The sequence below is a fragment of the Tachyglossus aculeatus genome, chromosome 7 (genome assembly GCF_015852505.1).
Source record: "Tachyglossus aculeatus isolate mTacAcu1 chromosome 7, mTacAcu1.pri, whole genome shotgun sequence".
NCBI lineage: Eukaryota > Metazoa > Chordata > Mammalia > Monotremata > Tachyglossidae > Tachyglossus > Tachyglossus aculeatus.
The window spans coordinates 20,692,741-20,710,874 of record NC_052072.1 but is presented as its reverse complement, the minus strand read 5'-3'; the positions used below and the strand labels follow the sequence as shown (position 1 = coordinate 20,710,874).

Sequence of the window (18,134 nt, the reverse complement as noted above, 5' to 3'; positions counted from 1 at the left end):
TGCGACCCAGAGCTCCAGCGTATCACTGAACTACCCTGCCTGAGCTGATCAAGATTCTAGAGGTCAACCCTTCCATTCTTCTGCATTCATCCCAGACAGTGTCATCTCCTGCAGGGACAGCTCTCCCCTGGTAACACCTCAACTTGCTCTCGGAATTGTTCCAGGTGTGGCCTCCTGGGTGGCTCGGGAAGCAAGCAGAAAGGGCACAGAAAGTTGGCGCCCTCCCTCCGGCCAAATCCAGCCTATATCAAAGAGGGAGCAAAAGAGCCTCCGGTTCTGCCCAAGGGGCTGGGGGAGATTGGGAGGTTGGGGGGATGTCCCTCCACAGAGGCCCCAGTTCTGGGGTGACAGCCAGACCCAGTTGGGCGAAACAGACTCTAGACTGGAAACTCATTGTGGGCAGGGAGTGTGTCTGCTTATTGTTGTATTGTACTCTCCCAAGCCCTTAGTCCAGTGCTCTGCACACAGAAAGCACTCAATAAATACGATTGAATGAAAACAGAACACCAGGCCATGGCATCCCCCAGACCCAGCCCTCCACTGCCCTCCCAGCCCAGCAGCGGATCTCCCTTGGTGGTCAGCCAAGCCTGAAGGACCAAAGCTTAGGCTCAGGCCCACATTGAGCCCCCAGCCTTTCTCCGGTGCCTTGACCCCTCCAAGAGCCGGCACCCTGACAGAGAAGCAGCATGGCGTAATAGATAGAGCATGGGTTTGGGAGTCAGCAGATCATGGGTTCTAATCCTGGCTCTGCCACTTGTCTGCTGTGGGACCTTGGGCAAGTCACTAGCCTCTCTGGGCCTCAGTTACCTCATCTGTAAATGGGGATCGAAACTGTGAGCCCCATGTGGGACAGGGACTGTCTCCAACCCGATTTGCCTGAATTCCCCTCAGAGCTTAGTGCGGTACCTGGCACATGGTAAGTACTTAACAAATGCCATTATTATTATTGTTACTATTATTATTATTTCCAGGAGAATCCAAAGGGTTAGGGGCAGGACTACCACCCCTCTCCGTTGCCCATTAGTCCGGAGCCCTGGATCCCCCCGACCCCTACCCCAGCCTCACGTTTAATCTCCTTATGACCCACCCCAGCCCTTTCATTTCCACCTCTCGCTCTAAAGGGGCCGTCTCGTGCTCTCTGGGGAGGCAGTGGCACCAGCCCATGAGAAAAACCAATCCACACTGGCGGGAACCAGCCCGGCCTGTCCAGCCCAGACCCTTCCGGGGCTGAAAAGGACAAGGAACCCAGGCGTAGAAGGCAGCAACCCGCAGGAAACTTGGAGAGGCCTAAGTAGCCCAGAAGAGGGAAGGGGAAGAGAGAGAGTCCAGAGGACACATGAAGCTGCTTCTTACACCCTTCAGCAAACTTCCAACCAGGAGTCCCGGTGGGGTGGAGTGGGGCTCCATCCGACAACACCCTTGATGTCCCCACTGCAGGATGGGATCCAGACCCCAGCCCACCTCCATCCCAGCTCTGCACCCAACTTGTACGTGGTCCTTATGTTGCCAACTTGTACTTCCCAAGCGCTTAGTACAGTGCTCTGCACACAGTAAGTGCTCAATAAATACGATTGAATAAATGAATGCACCCGATGCTCCTTCCAAAGTCAGTTCCCAGAGGGTCTGAAGCCCATCCCCTCCCCAAGCCCAAGCTCTATCTCTGTCAGTCAGTTGTACTCATTGAGAGCTTACAGTGTGCAGAGCACTGTACTAAGTGCTTGGGAGAGTGCGATATGACAAAAAACAGACACATTCCCTGCCCACAGAGATCTCAACCCCAGAGGGTTTTGCCTGACACCTCCCCACCCCAGCCTCTTCTCTGTCCTTTGCCCTTTCCCACCCCACTGCTCCGCCTCCGACCCCCAGGGCCCCCCAAAGTCCTCCCCGTCCGATAACCCTCCGCCCGTTCTGGGCCTCCCTCCCTACCTGAGAGTCTGTTCCAAGTTGGCGAATAGGGACGCGGGGGAATTCAGGTCCTACAGGGGGTGGGCACGGGGGGCTGCGGCCCCTCCTTGGTGCCCAGGCAGCGTCCACAGCCCCTTCGGCCACCCTCCAGTTTCCTCATTCTCTCGGCCCAGGCCCGGCCCAGCACCAGCGCCCCGGGAGAGGAAGTTGCACAAGCTGCTCTGAGCTGCAAATGTGACCGGGGATTACTAATGGCCCAGAATAAACCACGGGCCCAGAGGGCCCCTGTGCTCACAGGAGCGGGGTGCTCCACCTCGGGCCTCGTCCCACACACTCCTCCTCCTCCTCCAGCGGCCGCCCAGAGTGGCCACCAGGCATGACCACCCACCCTGGACCCGAGGGCAGTCCTGCTCAATCCTGGCCTGGCCCAGCAGGGACCAACCCTCCCGCCGGGCCCTTATCAGGGCTCATCCCGCTCCCGGCACCCAGGACTTTCCTTCAGTGCTCAATCAATCAATCATTGGTATTTATTGAGCACTTGCTGGGTGCAGAGCACTGACTATACCAAGGGCTCGGGAGAGTATGATACAACAGAGTTGATAGACATGTTCCCTGTCAGCAAGAAGCAGTGTGGTCTAGTGGATAGAGCAGGGGCCTGGGAGTCAGAAGGGCATGGGTTCTAATCCCAGCTCCTCCACTTATCTGCTGCATAGCCTTGGGCAAGTCACTTCACTTAGTGTAAAATGGGGATTGAGACTGTGAACCCCACACGGGACAGGGACTGTGTCCGACCAGATTTGCTTGTATTCACCTCAGCACTTAATACAGTGCCTGGCATGAAGTAAGCGCTTAACAAATACCACAATTATTATTGTTATTCAGAACTCACAGTTGTCCTGTTCCCAGCAGTCAAGACTTACACCCAGTGCTCATCCTCCTCCCAGGACTCAGGATTTGCACCTAGTGCTTGTTCTGCTCCGAGCACCCAAGACATTCCCTCAGTGATCTCCCTCCTCTCAGCTCCCAGGAGTTGCACCCATCCCTCTCTGAGGGTCTCCCGGGCTCTCGAAGCTGTGGCTCCCCAACCTTGAACCCAAGGCAGGCAGCCCCGTCATTCCCACCCCCCTGGAATCTTCAGGTGAGGCTCAGGTAAGCTTCTTGTGGGCAGGGAACATGTCTGTTTATCATTATATTGTGTATCGTTATATTGTACTCTCCCAAGCGCTTAGTACGGTGCACTGCACGCAGTAAGCGCTCAATAAATACAACTGAATGAATGAAGATAAATAAATGCCATTGGCTCAGCTCACAGCTGGGACTCCCTTTAGTCCAAGGAACACAATCACAAACAGCAAAGGTCGTAGCCCACCGCCCCTCCCCTTGGCCAGCGGCCCCTTCCCAATCCCTCTGGCATCTTGCTCAGAAGGGGCCCACCGGCCCTTGGGAACAAGAGCTGACTATTCATTCCATCGTACTTATAAAGCTCTTACTGTGTGCAGAGCACTGTACTAAATGCTTGACTAAGGCCCTGGATTGCTAGCTCCCCACTGGGTGCAGCCTGCCACAGCTGCTGAACTGGTTGTTAAAAGCACAGGATGGGGAGTCAGGAGACCCACCTTCTAATCCCAGCTCTGCCGCTTGCTTGCTGTGTGACTTTGGATGAGTCATTTTACTTCATATGCCTCAATTTCTTCATCTGCAAAATGGGGATTCAATGCCGGTTCTCCCCACACCACCACCTTAGACTGCGAGTCCCATGTGGGACAGGGACTAAGTCCAATCTGATTATTTTGTATCTGCCACAGTGCTCAGCACACAGTAGAGGTTTAGCAAGAGGCCTTCCCCAATTGGTACAGTGCTCTGCACACAGTAAGCGCTCAATAAATGTGATTGAATGAATGAATGATTAAGCCCTCTTCTCTCCTACTCCCTCTCCCTTCTGACTTGCCTATGGTCCTAGATCTGGACCCTTTAGGAACTTGATAGTCACCCCACCCTCAGCCCCACACCACTTATGCACATATCCATAATTTATTTATTTTAATGCCACCTCCTCCTCCTTCAGACTGTGAACTTGTAGGCAGGGTACATGCCTATCAACTCTGTTGTGACTTTGGGCAAGTCACTTCACTTCTCTGGGCCTCAGTTACCCCATCTGTAAAATGGGATTAAGACTGTGAGCCCCAGGTGGGACAACCTGATCACCTTGTAACCTCCCCAGTGCTTAGAACAGTGCTTTGAACATAGTAAGTGCTTAACAAATACCACAATTATTATTATTATTGTATTCTACTCTCCCAAGCACTTAGTACAGTGCTTTGCACACAGTAAGCACACAATAAATACCATTGACACTGTGCCTTGATCTTACCCACCTGCCTCTAGCCTGGAAAGCCCTCCCTCCTCAAATCTGTCAATTACTCTCCCTCCATTCAAAGCCTTATTGAAGGCATGTCTCCTCCAAGAGACCTTCCCAGACTAAACCCTACTTTTCCTCATCTCCCACTCCCTTCTGTGTCTCTCTGACTCATTCCTTTGCTCTTCCCCCTTTCTCTCCGCCCCCTATCACTTATGTACATATCTGTAATTTTATTTATTTGTATTGATGTCTGTCTCCCCCCCCCCCCCTTTAGACTGTAAGCTCGTTGCAGGTGGGGAATGTCACTATTTATTGTTATTTTGTACTTTCCCAAGGCTTAGTACAGTAGTGCTCTGCACACAGTAAGCGCTCAATAAATACGATCGAAATGTACACAATTATTATTAAACTGGCACTCCATGGCTACGCACCTAACTTGGGCTCTGTGAACCCACAGAACCAAAATAGAGAGGACTGTGGCGAGACTGTGTGCCTCTCACCCCAGCCCTTGGCCAGCCCTCTCCGTCCCACCACACCACACCACCCATCTGGGGGTTCTGATTTGACACCCACAACTGTCTTGTAACAGTTGTTCGGAATACCTTGTCTCCATCATGGGTGCTCTGAACCAACACTGTCAGGTGCTTGGGGAAGGTCCCCAAGACCCTCCTGGGTCAGAAGCCGAAAGTTCACAAGGGCAAGAGAGGATGAGGAGCGATCCAGAGAGGCCAGACCCCATCAGTATGGGTCAGTTGTCCACACTGGACCCCTGGTCCAACCAGCCCAGATTTGGGAAGCACCATGGCGTAATGGATAGAGCACGGGCCTGGGAGTCAGGAGGTCGTGTGTTCTAATCCTGGCTCCGCCACTTGTCTGCTGTGTGACCTTGGACAAGTCAATTCACTTCTCTGGGCCTCAGTTACCTCATCTGCAAAATGGGGATTGAGACTGTGAACCCCATGTGAGACAGGGACTGGGTCCTACCCTATTTGCTTGTATCCACCCCAGAGATTAGTACAGTGCCTGGCACATAGTAAGCTCTTAACAAATACTATAATAATAAATAATAATAATAATCATTATTATTAACTGAGGTGTCAGAAGGTATTTGGAGGGACAGAGTGGCAGTTGCCCTCCCCAAATGGCCATCCTCATGGTTTTGGACGGATCGCCCATATCCTCAACTTTTCCTGGGGTGGCCTAGAGGAAAGACAATGGGACTGAGTCAGAGGACCCAATTTCTAATCCCGGCTCTGCCACTTGTCTGCTGTGTGACCTTGGGCAAGCCACTTAACTTCTCTGGGCCTCATTTGTAAAATGGGGATTATATACCTATTCTCCCTCCCCCTTAGATTATAAACCATAGGTGAGACAGGGACTGTGTCTTGTATCTATCTCAGGGCTTAGTACAGTGCTTGACACATAGTAAGTACATAACAAATACCACAATTATCATTATTTCCCTCTATTGGCCCACCAAGGACTTATCATCTACTTGTCTATTTAAAACCTTTTTGAGCCTTCAAACACCCCTCCTCCTTCCCTGAAGTAAACCATCAATGACTTCTCATCCAGCCCATTCCTGAACAAATGGATATTTTCTGGCGGAGTCTGCTTCCTGAGCTCGTAAATTCCAGGTGCCCCCACCTGCCTGCCACCTCCATGGCCTAGTGGACAGAGCATAGGTCTGGGAGTTAGAAGGACCTGGGTTTTAATCCTAGTTCTGCCACTTGTCTGCTGTGTGACCTTGGGCAAGTCACTTCTCTGTGCCTCAGTTACCTCATCTATGAGGGACTAAGTCTAATGGGGACTAAGATAACCGTGGGACAGGTACTGCATCCACCACAAGTACTACCCTAGCGCTTAGTACAGTGCCTAGCACATAGTAAGTGCTTAACAAATACCACAATTATTATTATTACCACAGTGATTATTATTATTTTCATTCGACAAAGAAGTGTTTCCTTTAGTTTTGACCAGACCTCCTTCAAACTTCGCTGTTGGCCTCCAGCCCAGGTGCTGAAGGATTTAGTGAGGAGCATTGCCCCCAGGTCTCCATCCTCACCCTTCATAGTTTGGTTAACTTCAATTTTTTTTAATGGTATATTTTAGGGGCTTACTATGAATCAGGCAACATTCTAAGTGCTAGGATAGACACATGCTAATCAGGTTGGACACAGTCCAATGTCCCACATGGGGCTCACAGTCTTAATCCCCATTTGACAGATAAGGTAACTGAGGCCCAGAAAAGTGAGGTGACTTGCCCAAGGTCACACGGCAGACAAGTGGCAAAGCCAGGATTAGAACCCAGTTTTTTCTGACTCATCAATCATGTCCCCTCTCTCTCAGCTTTTGCCTTCCCAGACAGAAGACCCCTAACCTTTTCCGTCTCGCTTCCCACCCGAGTTGCTCACCCTCCCAGTTGTCCGTCGGCCCAGGAAGGGCAGCAGCAGGGAGCTCCTGGGGCAGTTGGAGAAAGCTGGTTCCTTACATAGTGGTGAGGCAGAGGGCTGGGCAAATTAGGGCCCAAGAAGAAGGCAGGAACCAGGCAGCGGGCGGTGCCAGTGAGCCCTGAGTCACCAAGACTGATTTAGCACAGGCATCCCAGCCCCGCGAGCCGCTCGCTGCTGACAGGCAGCCAGGTCAGAGGCCGCGAGCTTCGCCTTGAGCCCCTGGAAGTTCTGGGCACCTGACAAAGCACCCCCAGCCCAGCCTCTGCCCCATCTCTGCCACCCTCCACTCCAGTTGGGGCACAGACAGGTGCCTCCCTTCTGGAGGTCACCACTGGTGCCAAGGAGATTGGGTCATGGGGCTTTCCCATGGGACCATGGGAGCCACAAGCCCCCAGCTACCGATGCCCCCAGGATCCGAGAGGTGAAGCGGGGTGGGGGGGGAGGGGGAGGGAATGGGGAGGGGAGAGCATCCGGCAGCTCACCCCTCTCCCCATCCCGGGACTGACGTTCCCCCAGCTTCTCCTCAATACCAAGGGCAGCGGGGGCAGGTTGGAGTCAAACCCGTGGAGGACGGAGCCCCTCCCTCCAGACATAGTGTCCCTTCTGCCTCCTTCTGAGGAAGAGTAAGTGGGAGAACTCCCGCCTCCCCCCTTCAGGGTGTCAGGCCGGGGGTGGGTTCGTGCAGTGTGAGGAGAGCCGCAGCTGTTGCTCAGACCCAATAATAAACAAGCAAAGGACAGGCTGAGACTTCCCCTCTTCCAACAGGGGAAAACAATCTCCCAGCCCCTCCCCTCGGCCCTTCCCAAGCCCCACAGACCACCACCTAGCCCTGTAGTGTCCCCCACCCCTGGCAGCCCCAGCCCCTCACTCTCAGGGCCAGACACAGATGCCAGCCGGGCGGATACCACCCGAATGGGTGGCAGGCTCACTGTCACTCCAGGGCTGATGGTGGCAGCCAACAGAGCTGCGAGGCTCTTGGGGTGGGAGCCCCCAAAGGAGCCCGACAGCCAGCTGAGGGTCCGAGCCCAGGAAGCAGTGAGGTCCAGCATGCCTGTGCCAGGGGCAGGGAGGGCCTGAGGGTCGAGCCCAGAGAGGGCCGAACTGAACCACAGAAACGCGGACCCAACTGGCTTTCCCTGCCAGATGGCGGTCAGACACCCTCCCAACATGGGGGCAAGTTGAAGCTCTTTGTCAGTGAGGGCACAGGAACACATTCACCCAGCCAATGCCCTAGTTGGGGGGGAGGGGGCAGCTGCAGGTGTGCCAGCCCTACATGCCCTCTGGGTGCCACCAGGCCACTGGTCCCCAGTCTAGCTTCAGCCTGCAGTGGCCCAGGCCCCAGTCTGTACACCCTAGCACTTGCCCCTTCTTCTGCCGGCTGGTCCCTACTTCCAGCTCTCCTGGAGACTGGCAACTCCTTGTGCGCAGAGGAACATAAGTGGCTAGAGCACGGGCCTAGGAGTCAGTTCGTCATGGGTTCTAATCCCTGCTCAGCCAATGTCTGTTCTGTGACCTTGGGTAAGTCACTTCACTTCTCTGGGCCTCAGGTACCTCATCTGTAAAACGGGGATTGGGACTGTGAGCCCCACCTGGGACAGGAACTAGGTCCAACCCAATTTCCTTGAATTCATCCCAGTGCTTAGTACAATGCCTGGCACATAGTAAGTGCTTAACAAATACCATAATATATATAGATAGATAGATAGATAGATAGATAGATAGATAGATATAGATATCTATATATATATACATATATAGATATATACCAGCGTAGCCTAGCAGTTAGAGCATGGGCCTGGGAGTCAGAAAGACCTGGGTTCTAATCTCGGCTCTACCAACTGTCTGCTGTGTGACCTTGGGCAAGACACTTCACTAGGCCTCATCCGTAAAATGGGACTAAGACTGTGAGCCCTATTTGGGACAGGGACTGTTCAACCTGATTAGCTTGTAACTACCCCGGTGCTTAGAACAATATCTGGCACATAGTAAGTGCTTAGCAGATACCACAATTACTATTATTACCAACTCTGTTATCTTGGACTCTCCCAAGTGCTTAACACGGGGCTCTGCACATGGTAAGTGCACAACAGATACCAGTGATTTATTGATTGAGCCTGTCTTGAGTTCGAGGGCCAGGGCGTGGCCCCTCTGCCTCTCCAGACCCTGGGGCTGAGCCAAGGTGAGGAGGCAAATGCCCACCCACTGAAGGCTTGCAGGCCCCAACTCCACTGGGTCGCCCCCGCCACCGCCAGGACTCTCCACTCTCTCTCCTTGACTCTCTGCCCAGCCAGGGTTAGTGAGTGGTGGCCACAGCACAGCTGTGGCCTATTATATTGTCCTCTCCCAAGCCCTTAGTACAATGCTCTGCACACAGTAAGCACTCAATATATACGATTAATTGTCTGGTCTGTGGCTGCTGTGGCAGTGGATGAAGGAGGATCTAGTGCCCTACTGAGAGCTCACCTCCTCCAGGAGGCCTTCCCAGACTGAGCCCCCTTTTTCTTCTCCTCCTCCCCATCCCCCTGCCCTACCTTCTTCCCCTCCCCACAGCACTTGTATATATTCGTACAGATTTATTATTCTATTTTACTTGTACATATTTACTATTCTATTTATTTTGTTAATGATGTGCATATAGCTTTAATTATATTTGTTCTGACAATTTTGACACTTGTCTACATGTTTAGTTTTGTTCTCTGTCTCCCACTTCTAGACTGTGAGCCCACTGTTGGGTAGGGACCGTCTCTATATGTTGCCGACTCGTACTTCCCAAGCGCTTAGTCCAGTGCTCTGCACACAGTAAGCGCTCAATAAGTATGACTGAATGAATGAATGGTGGTTGGATGGATGAATGCCCTTTCTTTTTCGTCCCCTCTGAGCCCCTCTTCCCCTCTCTCTGATGATGATAACAATAATAATAACGGTACTTGTTAAGAACTGGGGCAAATAAAAGATAATCAGGTCTGAAGCAGTCCCTGTCCCACATAGAGCTCACCATCTAAATAGGGAGAACAGGTATGAGAAGGTCTGAGAAGCAGTGTGCCTAGTGGAAAGAGCCCAGATTTGAAAGTCAGGGGACTTGGGTTCTAATCCCTTGCCTCCTGGGTGACCTTGGGCAATCAATCAATCAACTGTATTTATTGAGCGCTTACTGTGTGCAGAGCACTGTACTAAGAGCATGAGAGTACAATATAAAACAGCCCACATACATTGCCCCCTAATGCTAACCTTCTCACTGTACCTTGATCTCATCTATCTCACCATTGACCTCTCGCCCATGTCCTGCCTCTGGCCTGAAACACCCACCCTCCTCATATCTGACAATTACTCTTCCTTCCACTTAAAAGCCTTATTAAAGGCACATCTCCTCAAGAGGCCTTCGCTGACTAAGCCCTCTTTTCCCTTTCTTCAGCTCCCTTCTGTGTCGCCCTGACTTGCTCCCTTTATTCATCCCCCCTCCCAGCCCCACAGCACTTGGGCACATATCTGTATTTTATTTACATTAATACCTGCCTTCTCATCTAGACTGTAAGCTCATTGTGGACAGGGAATGTGTCTGTTATATTGTTACACTGTAGTCTCCCAAGTGCTTTGTAGAGTGCTCTGCACACAGTAAACACTCCATAAATATGATTGACAATATAACAGACACATTCCCTGCCACAACGAGCTTACGGTCTAGAGGGGGAGACAGATATTAATATAAATGAATGAATAAATAAATAAATATAAATAAACCAATAAACCATAGATATATACATAAGTGCCATGGGGCTGGGAGGGGGGATGAATAAAGGGAGCAAGTGGCGAGTCATTCAACTGTACCGCTGTATCCTCATTTGAAAAATGGGGATTCAATACCTGTTCTCCCTCTTCTCTAGACTTTAAGCCCCATGTGATTACCTGGAATCTACCCAGTGCTTAGTACAGTGCTGGGTCCAGAGTAAGTGCTTAACAAACACCATTTTAAAAATTAATAAGATAGTTTATCCCCATTTTACAAATGAGGAAACTGAGGTTCACAGAACTTACGTTACTTGCCCAAGGTCACATAACAGGTAGCACCCTCCCAGCACTTCTGCTCCCATTCTTTCTGGGTACGGACCGTCTCTATATGTTGCCAACTTGTACTTCCCAAGCGCTTAGTACAGTGCTCTGCACACAGTAAGCACTCAGTAAGTACAATTGATTCTTTCTCTCTCCAACTGCCCCCTCCCAGAATGACTTTCCAGTCTTTTTGACCCCTCCCCTTGGAGGCTCCATCCCCATCCTTGAGACCCCAAAATACGCTCACTCGATTCAAGCCCCACAGAGAGAGAACAGGCAGGAAGCAGGAAATGTTCCTGCCTCCCCTGACTCTTCCCCCCCAGGGAGGAATCTCCAGGCCGTACTCTCCCTCCCACCCCACACATTGCACTTCCTGTTGGCAAGATAAGACCCACAGTCCCCGGCTCCTGCTCCATGGCAGCTTTATCTTCCTCCCCCTCAGCTGCCTGCAGCTCAGGGGATTGGCATCTCCCATGGGGCAACGGGAAAGGCCCGAGGGGGGCAAGGAGGAGGGGCAGAGGGCAGCCTGGTTGCCCAGGTCCTAGGCCCCGAATGCCAAAGGTGGGAGGGACCCTGCTTGCCTCTGGGTGACCAGTTCTAAGGGGAGCAGAAAACTGTCTTCAAAGGAGACTTCTGACCACCCACGGCCCCAGAAGAAATTCACCCTCCAACACCCACATCCTCGCCCGCCCCATCCCGGAGGAGAGTGTTCTGTCAGTCTCAGAGAAAGGGCCTGTTCCCAAGTCAAGCAGGGCCTGGAAGGCTTGGTCTCAGGGTGGGAGGAGAGTCCTGCTCAGACCCTTTGGTCGAGCAACGCACCCCACTGAAAGGACACTGCAGACCTGGAGCAAAGGGAAGTACGGGGGGAACACGGGGGACAGAGTGCCAGCTAGATCCTGGCATTCAGGCAGCCTCAGACAGGCGGTTTGCTTGGCGATACCATAAAATCCTGAGCAAACTGACTCTCAGAGCTACAAAGTTCCTCATAAATGTCCCAGGGCCCAGCCGGGAAGGCGGAGGCGCCGTCTGCATGAGGCAGTCGTGAGTCAGCTTGAGTCAGCTCAGGTCGTTGGAAAGCATCATCCCCAAGGAACCAGCCTCTCGGCCTCGGGGTTCCCCCGGCCCCAGAACACCCCCCAGACCGGCCAGCCAGCACCAGGAGGACCAGCAGCAGTCGCTGGTGGAGCAGCCAGAATCCCTGCCAGAGCCAATCCTCCAAACCTGAGAGGTGAGGCAGCCCAGAGGGGGACCGGCCTGGCTCTGCGGGGAGCTTTCATTCCATTGCATTTACTGAGCGCTTACTGTACTGTGTGCAGAGCACTGTACTAAGTGCTCAGGAGAGTACAATACAACAATAAACAGACACATTCCCTGCCCACATCGAGCATACAGTCTGGGGGGCGGGGAGGGCGGGGAGGGGGACATAGCGGCTGTTCTGCCTCTGATGCCACATCCAGAGCCAGGTTAGTTTGAATCAGCCTGGTCCGAGCACTCTGGGAAGGTCTGACGTGGCCCGGGCCTTCCTAGACCGCAGCAGTCCACAGGAGACCCCCTGTACCTCTCAGGGGAAGGGCGGTTTGGAGGCTGGTCCCAAAGGCCTAGGGGGTGCCTAGAAATCCCATCTGCCCCAGAACCCTGAGCCTACAGAATTCCAGTGACCAGAAACCAGACAGGGACCAGTCCCGCCTGGTCTCCCCGAAGCACTAAGGGCCTGAGGTTTGCCAAACTGATAGGGGACTCTGGAGTCCTTATACCCCAGCGCCAGCCCCGCCTCCAGAAAAGCCTCATGCTGTTCTGGTATGGAGGGGCTCCAGCACCCCATACAAGCCTCCAAGTGGCCCACTGAAAAGGGACAAACTGGGCTTCTGGCTACTAGAACTGCTCCTACCAGAGGCCCTGAGAGTCTGGGAAGAGAGAAGGAGGGAGACAGGGAAGAGGACTGCAAGTTGCCCAAGCTTTGCCTAGCAGGGACTCTGCTGTGGATGTTCAGCCGCCCTCAAGGGCTTCTGGGAGTTGCCCAGGGGTCAATCACATTGAGCGGACCCCAGATCTGGGCCCTCTGTCATCTCTACTCCTAGTAAGGAGGCCCATGCAGGGCTCTTCCTGGAGCTGGACCGCTAGGAACAGGAACCCCATCTGCCTCCTTGTAGCGTCCAGAGTTCCTTTTGCAACTGAAAGAGGATTTGGGTTTTTCAAGGAAAGACAGAAATCGGTGCTAAGGCGGGTGTCCAGACCTGTCCAGGTGCAGAGGCTAAATGATTTTTTTTAATGGTATTTGTGAAGGACTTATTATGTGCCAAGCACTGTTCTAAGCACTGGTGTAGATACAAGCTAAACAGGTTGAACACAGTCCCTGCCTCACACGGGGCTCACAGTCGTAAACCCCTTTTTACATATGAGGGAACTGAGACAGAGAGAAGTGACTTGTGAAAGGTCACACAACAGGCAAGTGGTGGAGGCAAGATTAGAACCCAGGCCAGTACTCTTTCCACTAGGCCACACAGCTTTTCCTCAATCTCTCAACTCGGGCAGATTTGGCCTTTCTAGCAGTAACAAAGTCATTTCAGAAAAAGTCCAACGAGCTGAGGCTCCTTCCTACCCTGCCATCTCCGCCCCCCCCCCCCCCCCCAAGAAAAAGTCCAACGAGCTGAGGCTCCTTCCTACCCTGCCATCTCCGCCCCCCCCCCCCCCCCCCCCAACAAAAGCACTCCTATCTCCCTCCCTCCAAGCCAGACTGGAGGGAGCCCCAGGAAAAGCTCCCCCTTGGCCAGGCCTTGCCACTCCCCCAATCACTTCCTAGATACCCAACAAGTAGGCAAATGGGCTCCAAGGAAAGGGGTCCATGTACCCCAGCTGGGCTCCCCCCAGGCATTGCCCCAGACAGCACCCCCATCATTTGAGTGACCTTCAAACTGTTGCCCTGTCACTGCACTCCTGATTCAGACCCCTCCCCCTCCCCTTCCAACCAGGGTCTCCACCTGTCCAAGACGGGCCTGTGGCTCTGTCTACTCCTTCTGGCTCCAGCCAATCTGTCCTCGGCAACCTTGCCTGGCTGGATTAAAGGGGCCTGGCCTGGAATGCCCTCTCTCCACACATCCGCCAAGCTAGCTCTCTTCCTCCCTTCAAAGCCCTACTGAGTGCTCACCTCCTCCAGGAGGCCTTCCCAGACTGAGCCCCCTCCTTCCAATCCCCCTCCCTATCCTCCCTGCCCTACCTCCTTCCCCTCCCCACATTACTCTGTTTATTTTACTTGTACATATTTACTATTCTATTTATTTTATTTTGTTAATATGTTTTGTTTTGTTGTCTGTCTCCCCCTTCTAGACTGTGAGCCCATTGTTGGGTAGGGACCGTCTCTATATGTTGCCAACTTGTACTTTCCCAAGCACTTAGTACAGTGCTCTGCACACAGTAAGCGCTCAATAAATACGATTGAATGAATGAATGAATAGCAACCCCCATCCCCAGGGTCCTTGCACTTCAAGCCAAAGGACTGTCCCAGCCCGACAGCCTCGCTGTCCACCTGCCTATTCTGGAGCCCCCCCCCCCCCGCCCCCAGCTGTGGAAGACGTCTCCTGGGGAGGTCAGCAAACGGTCCTGCAGGCCCCCAACCCCCACCGAGAGACCGACTGCCCCCTAATAGGCAACAGGTCTTGGGCTCGGGCACCGAGGTTCTCGTGCACCTGGCAGTCGTGGGGCACAGAGGGGAGCATGCCATTCTTTCTGCACGGCAGATGGCAAAACAAACCCAGAAAGGGTAAAGTGCTGACCCTTCGTCACACAGCAAGTCCACAACAAACCCAGACAAACATCTCAAGAGTCCTAAAGCCAAAAACAGTGCCCTTGCCCCCCTCACTGGGCAAAGCTGTCCCTTTCCTGGCAGTTGCTGGAGCCAACGGGGAAGACAAGTTCTCAGTGACAGAGCCCACCATGTCCAGACGAGGCTCGGTGTGGCCCACTGGGGAAGGGTGTAAGGTGGGTGGCGGCAGTGGCTGTCACACCCTGAGTCTGAGTTTCCCCGCGGGCCTCCATCTCCCCCAGTTACAGGATGTCTCCCCGGCTGGGTGGAGAGAGGTCCCCCTGGGACCTGAGGCCACTGCTTCCTCCTCCTCTTCCTCCTCCTCCTCCTCCTCCTGCTGCTGCTAAGGTCACAGCCCAGGGAGTGTGGCTTAGGTCCCCCTCCCGGGCCACCTCGTCCGGACTCCTGCTTGCCCTCCACCGGGCTGCTGGGCACTTAGAACGGCCTGCTCGGAGCCCGCTGGCCGCGGGGGTCCCCTCGTTGGACCTCCTTGGCCTGGAGCTGAACCGGGTCAGAAGCTGGGCCTGGAGGCCCAAACCTCCCCTCTAGGCCAGGGCCAGGTGGAGTTGGGGGACAAGGGGGACAAGAGGGGTCCAGGGGCTTGGAGCCAATGGGGGTCCAGTGAAGGGTGGGCTGGGGGAGGAGGGCAGGAGCGAGGCCCGGGCGGGGGATGAGGGGAGGAAAGTTGTTTCTAGGGAGCCCGGGAAGTGTCAAATAAGCACCTGCCAGCTAGGTGCGACAGTTGGTGGAGGGGGAGGGTGACAAGGGATGTGGGGTTGGGGGAGGGGGACAGGGGGTCCGAGGGGCCCGAGCCGCTCTCCCTGGGGGCTCGGGGGTTGGAGGGGGGAGGTTTCGGGGCGGTGTGGGCGGGGCAGGGCGGGGCGGGCCCGGGTGGCAGCGGCGGGAACCTGGTGTGGCAGCTCCGGAGCGGCCCTGGCGCAGCCGAGCGTGAAGCCAAACACCCGGGCCGAGGCGAGACCCAAGGCGGGCGGGGGCGGGGGGCTGGGGAGGGGATGGGGATGGGGGACACTGGGGGGCTGGCCACGGGAAGGGGATGGGGATGGGGGACACTGGGGGGCTGGGGACGGGAAGGGGGGCTGCGGGATACGTGGGGGCGGGGGGCTGGAGGGGCTGGGGGGCTGGGGGACACTGGGGAGCTGGGGACGGGGAGAGGGGCTGGGGGACACTGAGGGGCTGGGGGACACTTGGGGGCGAGACAGTGGGGGACAATGGGGGGCTGGGGACAGGGCGAGGGGCTGGGGGGACACTGGGGAGCTGGGGGACACTGGGGAGCTGGGGACAGGGCGAGGGGCTGGGGGACACTGGGGAGCTGGGGGACACTGGGGAGCTGGGGACAGGGCGAGGGGCTGGGGGGACACTGGGGGGCTGGGGACACTTGGGGGCGGGAGGATGGGGAACACTGGGGGGCTAGGGACGGGGCGAGGGGCTGGGGGACACGGGAACACTTGGGGGCGGTGGGTGGGGGACACTGGGGGGCTGGGGACGGGGCGGGGGGCTGGGGGACACTGGGGGGCTGGGGACGGGGAGAGGAGCTGGGGGACACTGGGGAGCTGGGGACGGGGAGAGGGGCTGGGGGACACTGGGGGGCTGGGGAAGGGGAGAGGGGCTGGGGGACACTGGGGAGCTGGGGACGGGGAGAGGGGCTGGGGGACACTGGAGGGGTCGGGACACTTGGGAATGGGGGGTGGGGGATACTGGGGACGGGGAGAGGGACTGGGGGACGACGGGGAGAGGGGCTGGGCTGGGGAAGGGGAGAGGTACTAGGGGATACTTGGGGGCAAGGGGCTGGGGGGGAGCTGCACCTGTATACATGTATATATGTTTGTACATATTTATTACTCTATTTATTTTACTTGTACATATCTATTCTATTTATTTTATTTTGTTAATATGTTTGTTTTTGTTCTCTGTCTCCCCCTTCTAGACTGTGAGCCCGCTGTTGGGTAGGGACTGTCTCATTACGTTGCCAACTTGTACTTCCCAAGCTCTTAGTCCAGTGCTCTGAACACAGTAAGCGCTCAATAAATACGATTGATTGATTGATTGATTGATTGACGGGGCGGGGAAAGGGGCTGGGGGATACTGGGGGGCTGGGGCCGGGAGAGGGGCTGGGGAGGGGGAGCCACAAGGGGCTAGTTTGGGGTGCGGGCAGGAGAAGGGGACGAGGGACAGTGAGCCCACTGTTGGGTAGGGACTGTCTCTCTATGTTGCCAACTTGTACTTCCCAAGCGCTTAGTCCAGTGCTCTGCACATAGTAAACGCTCAATAAATACGATTGATTGATTGATTGATTGGGGCGGGGGGCCACGGGACCAGCGGGGAAGCGAGGGAGGAGAATGGGGGGGGGGGGGGAGGAGGAAGGGGACAGAGAAGGGGCGAGGGGTCCTCTCCAGCAGCGGGGCTGGCTGTGCCCGGGGCCCGAGGGGCGGAGGAGACCCCCGTCCCGTCCCGCCCCGCCCCGTCCCGGCGCGGGCCAGGCGGCCAATTCGCCCGGTCCCCGGTGTCCGTCCCGGCCGGACAGCCCGGCCCCGAGGGGAAGCGGGAGCCGCTGAGCCCCGACCCCCCCCCCGGGCTCCGGGGTCCGCGGTCCGCGGTCCGGTCCGGCCCCGCCCGCGCGGTTACATAAGTTCCCGGAGCCCCCGCCCCCCCCCCGTCCGGGCGGCCCGCAGCGGCCCGGCCCGGACCCCGCACCCCGGACCCCGGACAGGACCGGACAGGACCGGACAGGAGCGGGGAGGGGGTGTTGGGGCGGGGGTCCCCACCTGCCCGGGGCGAGCCCGGCCCCCCGGCCCCCCGCCCCGCTCACCTCCCCGTGAAGGTCAGTCCGTCCGGCCGGCCGGCCGCTCCGACAACTTGGGCGAGTTCAGGGGGTCCGTCCGTCGGTCCGTCGGTCCGTCCCGGGGGGCCGCTCCGTCCCCTCCGTGCCGGACCGTGCCGGACCGGACCGGACCGACCCCCCGCCCCCCGCTCCGGACGCTGTCCCCCGCCGCCCGCTGTCCCCCGCCGCCCGCTGTCACCGTCCCGCTCACTGCCCGCCGTGCCCAGCAGGGGGCAGCACGCGACAGCCTCTTCTCCCCCCCCCACCCTCCGTCCCACCGCGGGCCGGCGCGGGGCAGCTCGGGAGTCGTAGTCCGCCTGCGGAGTCCGCCCGCGCGGGGCACCCTGGGACTCGTAGTCCTCCCGCTCTGCCCACGCGCCGCTGGGGACCCGGTCCTGAGAATGGCATTGGTTAAGCGCTGACTGAGTGCCAGGCACTGTGATAATAATAAAATAATAATAATAATGATAGTTGCGATATTTGTTAAGCGCTTACCACGTGCCGGGCACTGTAATGATGATGATAATAATAATAATTGTGATACTTGTTAAGCGCTTTACCACGTGCCAGGCACTGTAATGATAATAAGAATAGTTGTGATACTTGTTAAGCCCTTACTTTGTGCCAGGCACTGTAATGATGATAATAATAATAGTAGTTGTGATATTTGTTAAACGCTTTCTTTATGCCAGGCACTGTAATGATGATAATAATAATAATAGTTGTGATACT

General features: G+C 55.7%; 1 protein-coding gene across 1 annotated transcript in view; it reads right to left on the bottom strand.

The window, feature by feature from the left end:
- The window catches only part of TFEB (transcription factor EB), a 54,664-nt gene extending 37,151 nt beyond the window's left edge, over positions 1 to 17,513 (bottom strand). Inside the window, exon 1 of the mRNA XM_038748956.1 lies at positions 17,391 to 17,513. The gene's annotated coding sequence lies outside the window, so the exon portion shown is untranslated. The remainder of the gene's footprint in view (positions 1 to 17,390) is intronic.
- Positions 17,514 to 18,134: the final 621 nt, after the last annotated feature.